This window comes from Balaenoptera physalus, assembly GCF_965194825.1.
Source record: "Balaenoptera physalus genome assembly, chromosome: 4".
Taxonomy (NCBI): Eukaryota; Metazoa; Chordata; class Mammalia; order Artiodactyla; family Balaenopteridae; genus Balaenoptera; species Balaenoptera physalus.
In genome coordinates this window covers 77,256,218-77,271,157 of record NC_138891.1, presented here as the reverse complement: position 1 = coordinate 77,271,157, position 14,940 = coordinate 77,256,218, and the positions used below count along the sequence as shown (strand labels likewise).

At 40.6% G+C, this 14,940-nt stretch overlaps 1 protein-coding gene across 3 annotated transcripts in view; it reads right to left on the bottom strand.

Annotated features, from left to right (window-relative positions):
- Positions 1-14,848, bottom strand: part of HACD2 (3-hydroxyacyl-CoA dehydratase 2) — an 88,413-nt gene extending 73,565 nt beyond the window's left edge. For all 3 annotated transcript variants that reach the window (XR_014263364.1, XR_014263365.1, XM_082460965.1), the window contains exons 1-2: positions 14,647-14,848; positions 11,960-12,096 (exon numbers count right to left, since the gene is read on the bottom strand). The gene's annotated coding sequence lies outside the window, so the exon portion shown is untranslated. The remainder of the gene's footprint in view (positions 1-11,959; positions 12,097-14,646) is intronic.
- Between the last annotated feature and the right edge of the window lie 92 nt (positions 14,849-14,940).

Sequence of the window (14,940 nt, the reverse complement as noted above, 5' to 3'; positions counted from 1 at the left end):
CACGTGAATGCTCACCAAACGGCATCTACTGTAAAGGAGACTCTTAATGATGGTGGACAAAATGATGGACACTATTAACGTCAATCAGACTCTTCCCAGCCATCCCAGTGTTTCCTCAATAGACCCATGAACCAATTGGCCATGTTAACAAGAATGGAGGCTACGCATGAGCTCAACAACATGAACTTCCTCTTAGCAAGGCAGACCTGGTTAATCCTACTGCTGAGCACCTAATCTGCCAATAGCAGAGATCAGAATTAAGTGCCTTATAAAGCATCATTTCCCAGGCGGACAGCACATAACCTGATGGTAGGTCGATTACACTGGATTTCTTCCACCAAGGAGGGAGCAGATATTTGCCCTCACTGGAATAAACACATATTCTAGATATGGATTTGCCTTCCTTGCCCACAATGCCTCTGCCAGCGTCGGCATCTATGAACTCACAGGGTGCCTGATCCGCCATCATAGCATGCTACACAGTATTGTGTCTCATCAAAGAACTCACTGCACAGCAAAAGAAATACATACATCAATGGGCTCAGGCCCACTGAATCATTTGCTCTTAACCACATATGCCATCACCCAGAAATGCCTGGCTTAGTTGAAAGGTAGAACCGAAGACTCAGTTATGATGCCAATTGGGAGACAGCACCTTGAAAGAATAGGGTTCTGCCTTACAGGATGCAGTTTATACTTTGAATCACAGATGCTGTATTCCTCATCACTGGATTACACAGGTCCAAGAATCAAGGGGAGGAAGTAGGAGTGGCTACTCTCACTATTATACCTATTAACCCACCTAAAGAATTTCTGCTTTCCATCCTGGCAACTTTGAGCTCTACTTGTTTGGAGAGCTTAGTCTCCACAAGGTTACTGGTTGCACCAGGTGACAACAATGGTTCTACTGAATTGGAAGATTAAACTGCCATCTGGCCATTTTGGGCTCCTTATTTATGCTACTGAACCAATAGGCAAAGGAAGGGGGTTTATCTATGGATGGAGTGGTCAATCCTGATTGCCAAGGGGATATTATGTTGCCATACACAATCGAGGCAAAGCAGACTATGTATGGAAGCCAGGGGGTTCTGAGGCACCTCTTAGCATTTCCAGTAGTAAACGTTAATGGAAAACTACAGCAACCAAAAAGAGGCAGAATGACTAAGGACTCAGACCCCTTGGGAATGAAGGTTTGGGTCACTGCTGTGGGTAAGGGAAATATGGAATGGGTAGTAGAAGAAGGAAGCCACAGGTATCAACTATAACCTCATGACCAATTACAGACACAAAAACCGCAAAAAAAAAAAAAAAAAAAGCAGTAAACATCTCTCTCCTCCTGAACCCTTTCCACTTCCACCCAGTGGCGATAAGCTCATTTTAGTTTCAAAATTCAACCTCAATGTTGAATGTCATCTTTCACAATAGGTTACTTGGAAACATCTTTTTTGTAAAAGTTTCTAAGATTTGCACGAAGGAAATTAATTTTGTAAGTTACCAACAAGTTTGTTCAGTTTCATTTTTTAAAAAGACTTCCATTTTTTAAAGAGTAGTTTTAGGTTCACAGCAAAACTGAGGAAGGTACAGAGCTCTCCCATTTACTCCCTGCCCCCCACTCAAGCACAGCCTCCCCACTATCAAAATCCCCAACCAGCGTGGTATGTTTGTTACAACTGATGAACCTGTACTGACACATCACTGTCACTCGAAGTCCGTAGCTGAGGGTTCAGTGTTGCTGGGTTATACCTTCTATGGGTTTGGACAAATGTATAATGACATGTACCCACCATTTACAGTATCATACAGAGTAGTTTCACTGCCCTAAAAATCCTCTGTGCTGTGTCTAGTCACCCTTCAGTTCCATTTTTAATCCAAGGTAAAATAACAATAACAAAGTCCAAAAAAGAGTAGCAAGTCTCAAGAGGAATAGGAACCCAAGCAGCTTTAGTTCATGGATTAAACATCATTCAGCTACAGTTAAGTCCTAATTTCTGTCTTTCAATTCAAAATTCCACATTCTTTTTTTTTCTTTTTAATTTTTAATTTATTATTTATTTATTATTTTTATTTTTGGCTGTGTTGGGTCTTCATTTCTGTGTGAGGGCTTTCTCCAGTTGTGGCGAGTGGGGGCCACTCTTCATCGCGGTGCGCGGGCCTCTCACTATAGCGGCCTCTCTTGTTGCGGAGCAGAGGCTCCAGACGCTCAGGCTCAGTAGTTGTGGCTCACGGGCTCAGTTGCTCCGTGGCATGTGGGATCTTCCCAGACCAGGGCTCGAACCCGTGTCCCCTGCATTGGCAGGCAGATTCTCAACCACTGCGCCACCAGGGAAGCCCGAAATTCCACATTCTTGAAGAAAAGTCTGACCAGCCCAGTTTGGGCCAGGTGTGCACCCCTGGATCAGCGACCTATGGCCTGAGAGGCAGAGTCAGGGGTAGAGATGCGGCTGGTATGGGTCTAGTGGTAGAACTGTGAAAATTTCCAGAGAGAATAAAACCCCCTGAGCTGGGCAGCTCCACAAAGCATGTCTACTACACTCATGTTACGGAGAGGTCCAGAACTAATTTGGGTTATGTTTACCAGTATTTGGTTAGTTTTAAAAATTATATGTATTTATGATTTCATCTTTTTTTCTTAAAACTTACCTATATAATAACATGTAGCCTTGAAAGACAGACATCAATATGTTAACAGCAGTTATCACTAGCTTATGACTGAAATGTTTTTTCTTCTTTATGTTTATCTGGGTTTTGCTACAATGAATATATAGCACTTATGATTATAGATGATTATGATTAGAGGCAAACACCTTTCCCCTCTCCTCTGGCTTCATGAGAAGCCTTTTCTTCCAAATATTTCTGGTCTCTCTCCACCCATTAATCACTTGGCTTGGGAAAGGAAGGATGACGCATCTGAGCAGTACATTTGGCAAGAATGGGGCGTGCGTACCTCAGCTCCACCCTAGGGTTTCCACAGAGAACCCTGAGCTCTCTGGTTTCCTCCATGCTGCCCTGGCCCCTGCTGCCTGGGGAAGGCAGAGTCTAATCTGGAGTTCAGTTAGCAAACCTGCTTGACTTGCACACTAACACACAGCCTCCTGCTAGGCCTTTATCACTAATACAGGTGATTTTTAGGGTCCTTATACAATTTGAGTTATTTCCCAATGTTCAGAACATAAGCAAGAAAAAGAGGGTATTTAGTGCGCTCTCTCAAAGGTTTCAATCCAAACATGTTTTCAAAATCCTTTTACATCCATTTTTGAAGGAGGAAATAGGTGAAATTTCCTTAATCACCGTTACTTTTTCTGTCACTTAATCTGAACTTTTTTGCTGTATTTGGCTGTATAATTTATTAATTCATTATCTGCTTTATTTTCATATTCTGATTGTGAAATGTTGAAGCCCCACAGCACTTAGAACTGGAAAAAAAATGTTAAGGTCATCTAATCCAGAATATTCATTACAGAGAGGTTGAGACCAAGTGGCAAAACCAAGTCTTAGTACCCAAATTTCTTGTCTCCAGTGTTCTTTTACATATACTGTGACACTTCACAAGTACAACTCTATTTTTACTTCTTTAGCCATTTCTGCCAGCTTTTCTATGATAATCATTCAGCCATTAATAAATTCCACCAACATATGTCTACCATGTTCCTTCTGGATGACAAATTGTAAATGTGGCAAGTTTCTCTTTGGCTTCTGCTCTGAAATCAACTTTATCTTAAGAGGATGGTCCTGTTTTTCTTGTATGCTTGGTCATGGAAGGCTGGTTTGTCCTTTAGTAAGGTTACATCAGTCTTTTATAGGCAACAGATTGTTGAATTTTGCTTTTTAAACGAGTAACCACCACCCTACCTTTTTATTTTGATAAAATTAATGAGTCTACTTGCAAAGACATTAGAAACAATGCATTTGTGTGTAGTCAATCATCCTATAAGTTTATTGTTACTGCTGTCTTTTTCTTTTTTTAATTTAACAGATGTAAAATTCTGTACTTCACTTTAAATCAAAAGATAACCTATCTAAGCTGCCTATTTTCTTCTTTTTTCAAAGAACTTGTTTTTTTTAATAAATTTATTTATTTATTTTATTTTTGGCTGCGTTGGGTCTTTGCTGTGTGTGAGCTTTCTTTAGTTGCAGTGAGCGGAGGCTACTCTTCATTGCGGTGCGTGGGCTTCTCATTGCCGTGGCTTCTCTTGTTGCAGAGCACCTGCTACAGGCGCGTGGGCTTCAGTAGTTGTGGCATGCGGGCTCAGCAGCTGTGGCTCGTGGGCTCCAGAGTGCAGGCTCAGCAGCTGTGGCCCATGGGCTCAGTTGCTCCGCAGCATGTGGGATCTTCCCAGACCAGGGCTTGAACCCGTGTCCCCTGCCTTAGCAGGTGGATTCTTAACCACTGTGCCACCAGGGAAGCCCTCACAGAACTTTTAAATCTTATTTTCCTAATTCATTTTTGTTTTCTATTATACTTTATTACATAGTTATTACATATATTACATCTTTCCTTTTTAATTTAAAGATTCACAAAGTGATACGTAAATGCACACTAAAGTATATAGAATAAAAAGCAGAAATTCCCTTGTATTCCCCCCAAATACCACATCCCTCCTCAGAGGTAAGCAGTAGTAACAGTTTGATATGCACCCTTCCATACCTTTTCCAATATCTGCAACTTGCTTTTTTTTCTTTTGATTTTCCTAACCTGAAAACATCACCATATTTTAATAATTATTCTCATTATTTTTGTCTTATGAATTAAAAAGTTTATAAACTCTGTTGTGACCTAAAATTTACATCACAAGGTTTGTCTTCCTTTGCTTTCCCTCCTTCCCACTTCGTTCTACCCTGGGAGAATCTGAAATATTTTATGAAGTTACATGTGGACACCTTGCAATCTGTAAGACGGTCTAAAGCTATGCTGTCAATGCAGTAGTCACTAGCCACATGTGCCTATTTAAATTTCAGTTAGAAGTAAATAAAACTCAAGATTTTCAGTCTCACCTGCCCCATGGGCTCAACAGTGGCTAGTATATCAGACAGCAGAGATTTGGAATATTATCGTTGCAGAAAGTTCTTCTGCACAGTGCTAGTCTAAAGAATTGGTTAATTTTATTTGACTTCCCTGGCGGCACAGTGGTTAACAATCTGCCTGCCAAGGTCGGGGACACGGGTTCGAGCCCTGGTCCAGGAAGATCCCACACGCTGCAGAGCAACTAGGCCCGTGCGCCACAACTACTGAAGCCCGCACGCCTAGAGCCCATGCTCCACAAGAGAAGCCACCGCAATGAGAAGCCCGTGCATCGCAACGAAGAGTAGCCCCCGCTCGCCGCAACTAGAGAAAGCCTGCATGCAGCAATGAAGACCCAACGCAGCCAAAAATAAATAAATAAAAAATAAATAAATTTATTTTTTAAAAAAAGCATTGGTTAATTTTATTTATTTATATATCAGTTAAAAACCCTTTGATAAGGTTCTTTCAAAGTTCTATTATTTTGGTAGGTGTTTTCAAAATGTCTCCATCTGTAGGAAATTGCATGGTCTGTTATTCAGGAACCTAATGCTGTCTCCTAGCTTCATATGAATCTTTTTATTTTTCAAAGTCTACCGTCCCAAGTTGTTTTACTATTACATTTTTAAGATCTCTTCTCTGCTAGAAATCACTTATCTTTCTTTTAAGTTTAAAAATTTAACAAATAGGTGCCCAGGAAGGGAAGGGATTTTTTTTCTTGAAAAACAGTGCCTATGTACAACTCCATATACTCTCAATAACCACACTGAGAGGGGCTTTCCGTTCTGAATAGTTTTCTAGAATTTTTCCTGATTGTTTTTGAGTTATACTTTCCAACCTTTTCTACTTCTGGTAGCCATACTTTTTGACAGGTTGTATACCCTCAATCTGTTTTCTAGATACCTTGGTTCTACTATACTATTCATCTGTTAAGTTTCACTACTTTCCTGTATATTTTGTTTTTCTGTTGTATTGATAATCATTCATGCACTAGCTAGTCCACCAACACATAATATCTCTGATATGCCTGGCACTACGTATTTTGTAATGTTCTTTTTGACATTCAAATGGTACACTCTGAACAGTCCCAATGGTTTCTGCTCTGTAATCTGTTTTATCTGAGACTATAACTAGGAACTCCTGCCTTTCTTGAATCTTCAGTATCACCTATTTCGCTGCACTGTGGCCTGCTTCCTGCCCTGAACTGCCACCATTGACATTTTTAGTTCTCTTTAAAAAAAAAATTTCAGCACACTCTTTTCTATAGCCATTACCTATCTTCTCTGAACACTGTATCAATTTGCTTCTATTTGCTTGAGTTGTTAAGCAGTGAGGCCTGTGTGGGTGGACTCCTGTTTCCCACAGTCTCCCTCTTCCCTTCTAATGTTGTGACACTTATTAATCCCAAGTTCTATTTCCCTCTGGTTTTCACACTGTTTCTGAAGCTGGTTTGTCTGGGTTTGCTGTCATTCCTGTTTGTGTCAGATAGCTCCACTATGACTTGCTCTGCTAGCTTTTCAGAAGTCTCTTTTAGAGATCTGGTTTCTCAAAACAAGTCCTCAGAATAAAGTTAGTCTAAAATGTGCATATAGCTTGTGTTTCAGAAGTTCCTTTTTAAAATTACTGAGAAATTAGCATGTTTCCACAAGGAAGAAAAATATTACAGATGATGGCCATGTCCCCAGATGAGTTCAGAAAAGCAAAGTTAATATATAATGTGCCTAAAGTATTAGTAATATCATAGAACCCAACCACCTAGTATCTCTGTGGGAAAAAATCATCCAGTAGTTGAGGCAAAAAGACAAAAACTGGCAGGAAGACAAGATGGGAGCCCTCTTCCTAAGGACACTACAAATTCTTAAGGTTTGCTATATTTTAGAGAAATATCCAAAATCAGTTTCCTATTATTTCATTAAAGGATCTGAGGAGAGTTGTGACGTGAGGCATGAAGAATTAGACCAGAATACAGAGATGGGGCTTAGAAAACAACAAAAGCTATCTTCTCTCCTTCACTGCTTCTCCAGAACCAGTTCTGCCATTTCAGACCCAGTCCTAAATCAACTCTAGGAAAAGATAACAAATGATACATTTTTTCTTTATTTTATTTTATTTTTTCGGTAGATAAGAGGGTTCCAAGCATTAGAAGGAGATGGAAGAGAATAAGAAGGAAAGGAGGTGCCTGTGGTCCATTAGATATTCCAAGATGGACAGTGGCAGGTAAATGATATTGAATATATGTACTGATGTACATGTGTTGAAGATGGTCTGTATTAGTCTCAACAATTAATGTCTCTGCAGAGCAGGTCCTTAACCTATTTGAATCGTCTCTGTCAATCACAGAGGCACATCCAATTATGAGTATTTGAAAATGTCTTTGCTGTAATTACATTCTTATGTTAACTAAATATATTTAGAAATCCAAATTCTCTTAGAAATAATTTTAAAGCGCCATAATGTAGGATCTTTAATTTCTAAACTTTAACTCAGTTCTTAACAAAGCTGGAAAGACAGTCTGTCCTTATCCATGAACATCATGGACCCGAAAAAAAGAATAAAGTAAAAAGAAAATTTATCCGGCTCATTATAGATGAACGGCATTTAAAAAAAATTGAGATATAATTCACATATCACAAAATTCACTTATTTAAAGTGTACATTCAGTGATTTTTAGTTATGTTCCCAAGGTTGTGCAACCATACCACCATCTAATTCAAGAATATTTTCATCACCTTAAAAAGAAATCCTGTACCCATTAGCAGTCCCTCCCCATTCTCTCCTCCCCACAGCCCCTGGCAACCATTAATCTACTTTCTGTCTCTATGAATTTGCCTCTTCTGGACATTTCGTATAAAGGGAATCAAACAACACATGGCTTTTTGTTTCTGGCTTCTTTCACAAAGCATGTTTTCAAGATTCATCCATGTTATAACAAGTACCAGTAATTCACTCATTTTATGGTATGGAGATATATTTATCTATGAATGGCATTTTAAAAATATACTTTTGCTACCTATGTTAATTAGCTCTCAGATTCAACTCAAGACACATCGTAGTTATTCACACACTGATCCCTTGGCCCACAAAGTTATCAGTATTTTACTTTCTATCAATTTATAAATCATCTCATACCTTATCATCTTCACTGTATTGTGTCTCATTACTTTGGTAAATACTTCTTGGACTTAATGCCTAGCAACACTTTTCTATAAATTGTCCCTTCCCTCCAGCTTCTATATGGTTAATGTGACCCTGCTCTTGTCTACAGGTGATTGGTCCAGGAATAAGCACCTGATTCAAGCTGGACATATTAGGCACTTCGCTAGGAATATGGAAATGGAAATAACATTGTTTTCAATTAGCTGCTCTCGATTGCAGAAACTACAATCTCAGGAGTTTTCTGTTACCATTGTCTGCCACACAGACTAAGAAACCAAAAAAAGCCCCAGTCTGCAAGAAGAGAAGAATCAGAGAAAAAGAGAGAGAGACAATAGTAGAGATAAGAGACAGAGCAAGACCTCCTGGGTTCCCTGTGGTGCTCCAGTCCCAGATTCCAGGCCATTCCTAAGGCCCAGCTGCATCCCCACCCTTGGATTCCATGGGACATAGTATACACTTATAATAAATTCCCCTTACAGTTTAAGTCAGTTAAGGCAGTTTCTATAATCTCCAGCCAAGAGTCCTAACATAATCATCTACCCAGTAAGATTTTAATGTCTTTACTAGCAAGGGCTCAACCTCCATGGCACCCATTACAGTGACTCAAACACATACTTATTTAACTATCACCTGTGGAATATTTTGAAAAACTATCTATAAAAATTACTCAAGACATTCTTGGATACGTATGTGGAAAAAAATTAGAATTTCTGTCTACTTTATTAAAAAGCTATATTATTGGGACTTCCCTGGTGGTCCAGTGGCTAAGCCTCCGTGCTCCCAACGTAGGGGGCCCGGGATCAATCCCTGGTCAGGGAACTAGATCCCGCATGCTGCAACTAAAGGTCCCACATGCTGCAACTAAAGGTCCTGCATGCCACAACTAAAGGTCCTGCATTCTGCAACAACAACAGAAAGATTCTGCATGCCACAATGAAGATCCCACACATGGCAATCGAGATCCCGCCTGCCGCAACTAAGACCTGGTGCAGCCAAAGAAATAAATAATTTTTTTTAAAAAGCTATATTATTGTATCACAAACTCAATATATCTTTGCACCCATTTTGCAAAAAATCATTTAATTTCCTCAGAAAGTATTTCTGTATTACACTACTACACGCCCATTTACACTTGCTTAGTAAATGTTTTATATTTTTAAAAAGCAAAGTGTTATATTTTCCTAAGAAGATTTGAAGTTTCTTGAGAACAAGTAATCTCTATTTCCTCTTAAAGCAAATTCCCACAGAACCTACTAAAGAATAATCATACAGATTATTACTCAGAATATTCATACAGAGATATAAGTGAGTAGCTGACCTCCCTGGACTCATTTTTTCCTCCTATAAACAGGGTTTATTGTCAAGCACTAATAATTCTCATAAGGACAACTTATCTGTAATTAAACAACACTAAGCACATTATTGTACTATGTAGGTTGGGTAGGCAATAAAACATTCCTTAATGTACGGCTCAGGAGATGCAGCTCTAGCAAGCCTGCTCTCTTGTCCCAGGTTGAGGGGTCTACTGACATCACTGCCATCTACAAAGCTAATTCCCTGCACATCCCAGGGAGTCTTCATTCATTTTGCAGAGTTCTTTTCCCAAAATCAAATCCAGGATTTGTCACCTAATTGGTTCTTAGTGGGGATAACAGAGATAAAACCAGAACTCCAAAATATTTTCTTAAATCCCTATTAAAAATTTTATAGGGATAAATGGGCTAATCCCTCCAAGTCTAAGATTTGGTTCCTGAGTAGATTTTGCATCACACTATTTAATGTCACAACCTTCCCTAAGATATCCTTAAATTTTAAAAATTATACCTCTAATATTACCAAGTCTTACAGAGACCGAATCCCCTTTAAATTAGTAAATTATTGAAGTATTCCAGTTGGATACAACTTCTTACTATATCAAGCACTCAGGCAGTTTCTGATGGTCTTGACTCCAAACTTGGTTCTCTGTAGCTTGAGAACTGTGCTGGCCAAAGCTCTGACAGACAAGTGATACTCATTTACTACTGCCCCTTTCCCCCCAAAATTTAAGCCTCTAAGTTTACAATATGGCCCACACAAGGATCTGCTAGTTTCCTCAAACTCAAACTGTTAGGACAGAAAGGAACTTTACAAATCTACTTCAAACTAATTATTTTACAAATGAGAAAATGAGGTAGACAAGAGATAAATGACTCACCCAAATTCACAAAGTAAGTTGGTAAAACCAGCAGGCTTAGAATAAGGGCACTCAGACTCCAGTTGTAAGTTCATTTCATCATACCATCTAACTTAAACATATAAGTATGGACAGTATTGAAATCTCTCTGCTTTCTGGGAAAAAAAACCCCAAAACCTACAACTTTCTGCTTTCAAAAATGAGGGTGAGGGCTTCCCTGGTGGCGCAGTGGTTAAGAATCCGCCTGCCAATGCAGGGGACACGGGTTCGAGCCCTGGTCCCGGGAGATCCCACATGCCGCGGAGCAACTAAGCTCTTGTGCCACAACTACAGAGCCTGCGCTCTAGAGTCTGCGAGCCACAACTACTGAGCCCGTGTGCTGCAACTACTGAAGCCCGTGCACCCTAGAGCCCATGCTCCGCAACAAGAGAAGCCACCGTAATGAGAAGGCCACGCACCACAACGAAGAGTAGCCCCCTGCCTGCGTGCAGCAACGAAGACCCAACACAGCCAAAAATAAGTAAATAAAATAAACTAATTAAAAACAAAAAAAATGAGGGTGAGAGGTTGAGGTAACATCTCTCATTTCATGGAGATAAATGGTCTTTTCTTAAACAGCCTTCCAAATGCCATGATGGGCTTGGCCTAGAGGCTAAGTAAAATGAAACTGAATACCAGATCTTCTCTGCAACCTGAAAAATCTTCACCATAATGAACTATGGCATTTATGGTGTGTGCCCAAAGCTACCTCATTCCCCCTTTTCCATTAACAAAGTCTACAGTCTCTTGGCCAGAAGAATGGGCATGTGTCCTAGATCTGACTAATCAAGTATTTCACATCACTGGCAAGAGTGATTGGTCTAGGTAAGACCAACCAGAATCCTTCCCTAATGCTGAGAAAAATAAGCTCTCTCCCACCAGGTGCAGAAGGCAATCTGCAGTAGGAGACCTTAAGACTAATATTCAAAGAGAAATAGAGAGAAGCAGAGATGAGAGATGGAAAGAGAGTCCGGCAACATCAAATCCTTGGTTCTCATTCCCAAGATGGTTCCTTTGATTTTGTAAGTTAACCCTATTATCTTTATCAACTACAGAAGCCAATAAATTTCCTTTTGCTTAAAATAATTTGAATTGCAAGTCAAAAATCCTATCATATACTTACCCCAGAAGACAGGACTGGATATATATATTACCCTTAATACAGGGAAATTAATAAACTATTGTTTAAAAAGTTTTTTGGAGGCTTTTAAACAGGCTCTACTATTTCTTATATCTATCACTCCTGACATCCTACCCTCACCAGCTTCACTGTTCCCATGATATGCCTGGTCCCTGTAAGTATCTGAGTTTGCTAACACTTCCCTAGGATGTCCCTAGAATTTTTAAAAATCCTAATATAAGCTTGTTTCATTTGATTGCCAATAAAAGTTGAATGTAAAATATATTCCAGGTAATACAAGTTAAATGAGATCTTATTTATGTAGAATGTCAAAAAGATAAACCAGGTATCAACATTATACATAGCGTTCTATGAGGCAAGTTTTCAACATTTAAAGCAAATCCAACAGAAACATGGCTACTTCAATATAATTTAGTAGCTTGTTTTTAATTTTAAAACAATAGAAATCAACAACAAATCTCAGGACCCACCTCCAATAAGGCTCCAGTCTGGAAGAATTTCAAAGGCTTTTCAATGGAATAATAAAGGCTATGATAGCTACCCTTAGCCAGGTATGCTCTGACCAGACCAACAGCTATAACGAGCCACCTAAGAAAAAGAGCAATCAGAAGAAAAAAGTCAGTAGGATTATAACAGAAAGATGTGGCAATCATAGGTATTACTAAAGGTGACCTCAAGATCTGTGTCCTAGGTTTATCGATTATCACTCTCAAATGCCAAGCTGTATGTAATGCACAGAAATGTTGCACCTCCAGCAGCACCCTACGAAGAGTGCTTTTTGCAAAAGCACAGTGGCACCTCACCCATCTGGAGCTCGGCTTTTTGGCAACCTTGCCTGTTGGGAACAGGCCAAAAGGAGGGAAATAAGCTAAATTGGTCCTTGAGCAGCTAAATTAGGTGCCAGGAAGTCCAAGACAAGAGAAAAAAACTATTAAAGGAAAATTTTAAATGCCCTGTGCAGTTAAAGGGTCTGTAATAACAACAAGGGTGGAGAGATGTTTTAAACTATTTATAGAAGTATCTCATTGAACATACCCCTACCTTAAAATCTATTCTTTTAAAAGACTGCAAATGACATATGAATAAATGGTTTGTTTTTTAAAAAGAATAAAAGGTTTTTAAGCTGAGATTCCCAAAATCAATTTAGTAAAGAAAGCCAGATCAATACAAAACACCAAACAGGGAAGCACTTAGGCATATGGCTCTGAACAGTACATTTCTGCTCTACTGTCCTCCAAAATAAATTTCTCAGGCCTTGTAGTTTTTTATTTGTTAAGTTCCATAATGAAATGAGGTATATCATTATTAAGGTGTGTCTCCTTGAAGGTGCTAACAGATTTATTTACGTGTAAAATCTTAACTAGGCAATGGGGTATGTGGTCTATGTTATTTCTAGAAACTATCATACAAATACAGCGAACAAGAGTTTGTAAAAAAAAAAAAAAAAGAAATGAATTCCTTAATGGTGTAACTGGTTCAGCATTAGTAGCCTAGAAAAAAAGCTTACTTTACTCTCATATTCCCAACTTTTCTTCTGGTTTAAGATACCATTCCTTACCCTCCACCCCATTCTTTACGTTCATGGCTCAGGAATAAAGGCTTCTTTTCGTCTTCCCCAATGTATCTTAAAATCCCTCTTCAGTACAATGCTCTCATCAAAGCCCTTGCTAAGATGACAAGAATTTTTATACATAAATATAAATACACACACATATGCACTCCTGAATATTCTTTTAAAATCATTCTGTGACCATTTATGTGATAAAGAAAACGTGCATCTGTAATATGGCTTCTAAACCCAGAACTACTACTAACGAGTTCTGTGACCTCAAGTCAAGCAAGTCACAACTTCTCTGAGCCTAGGTTTCAATACTGGCTATTTCTAATACTAGCCATAAACCCTATGATCCTCTCAAGATGTGTTTTGCGTGTGTGTGTGTGCGAAAAAAGCAAGGTGCTGAAATGCTAAGCATTAGCATTTGTATTTTTAAAATACCCATGTACACATATTTGCTTGTATCAGTATCTGAAACATAAAATTATCTGCCTTCCAGGGAGGAAATCTGGGTGGAAGGGAAGGTACGAGGGAAGATTTTCACTGTATGCCCTTGCATACATTTTCAATTTTGCACCTGGCCAATGTATTATCTATTTTAAAAATAAATAAAACTGGACGTTCATTATACAGTTCTTTCAACTTTTCTATATGTTTGAAAATTTTCATAATAAAATGTTAAGAATTGTATTTTTTACAAATTTATAAAATTTAAAAATATATAACAGTCTGATCCTGTGATCCTCGTCATCAAAAATCATGGGGTCAGAGAATTAGAGGAACCTTGGAGATCACCTAGCTCTACTCTTTAGTTTTTACAGATGAAAAAACGGAGGTCTAGAGAAATAAAATGATTTATTCAAAGTCACACACTTAGTGTCATAACTAGAGCTAAAAACTCGCTGCGACAAGGGATGGAGTGAAATAAAGGAGAAACAAGAGGGGGTAAAATCTGTTTCCAGGGTCTATTCCGCTTCTCCCCAGTAACTCTGCCTTCCATCTCTAGTGTCTTCCCCACCTCAGTCCATCCTACAAAGTCTAAACTCACCTAAAGCACAGGACTGCTCACGTCACTGGGCAAAAACTTTGAACGCTGTTCCACTACCTTTCCCATTAAAGCTCATCCTGGATTTTGAAAACAGCCGCCGAAATAAATGGTCAACTCTGCAGACACAGCTCCCTCCACTCCCTTCGGGGGGAACAGCTCGGCATTCGTGACTTGCCGCCTGGGCTCTCAGCGCTGCAGGATCGCCCAGCACAACGCCCCCCAGACATGGACGTGTGGGCAGCCCATACGTCCTCCCAAGGCCCTCCGGACCAGTGCCTGGGCAGCCTTCCCCGAGCCCCCTTGGAGACCTGGAACTCCAGCTTGGGGCACACCCGGTGCCTGGGAACTTGCTCGGCCCCCGGCAAGCACCCAGGCGGATTCAGCCTCGACTGCCCTCGGAGCCCAGGTGCCGTGGCCCGGACTCCCGCCACCGGGGCTCCGCTGCGCGCGGCGGGCCGAGCCGGGCCGCTCCTCCTGCCGCAGAGCCCCCTCCCCGGCCAGGCTCTCTCCCCTCCTTCCCGAGCCCCAGCCTCACCCCGCGGTCATCACCACATTGTAGATGACCAGGTAGGCCGTGGCCAGAGGCCCCGGGCCCTTTTTCTTTCGCGAGCCGCTGGCTTCGCCGGCCCCGGCCCGGGCCCCGCCGCCCCCATTCCCTTTCGTCGCTGCAGTCGCCGCGGCTGCCGCCATGTCAAACGCCGAGAGCACGCTCTCCTCGCGCGAGCACCTCCGCCCAGACTGGCCACTGCGAGCGGGGTGGAGGGAAGGACAAGGGAGAGGCGGGGCCGAGGCCGCGGGGCGGAGCCAGGGACAGCGCCCACGGCTGCCG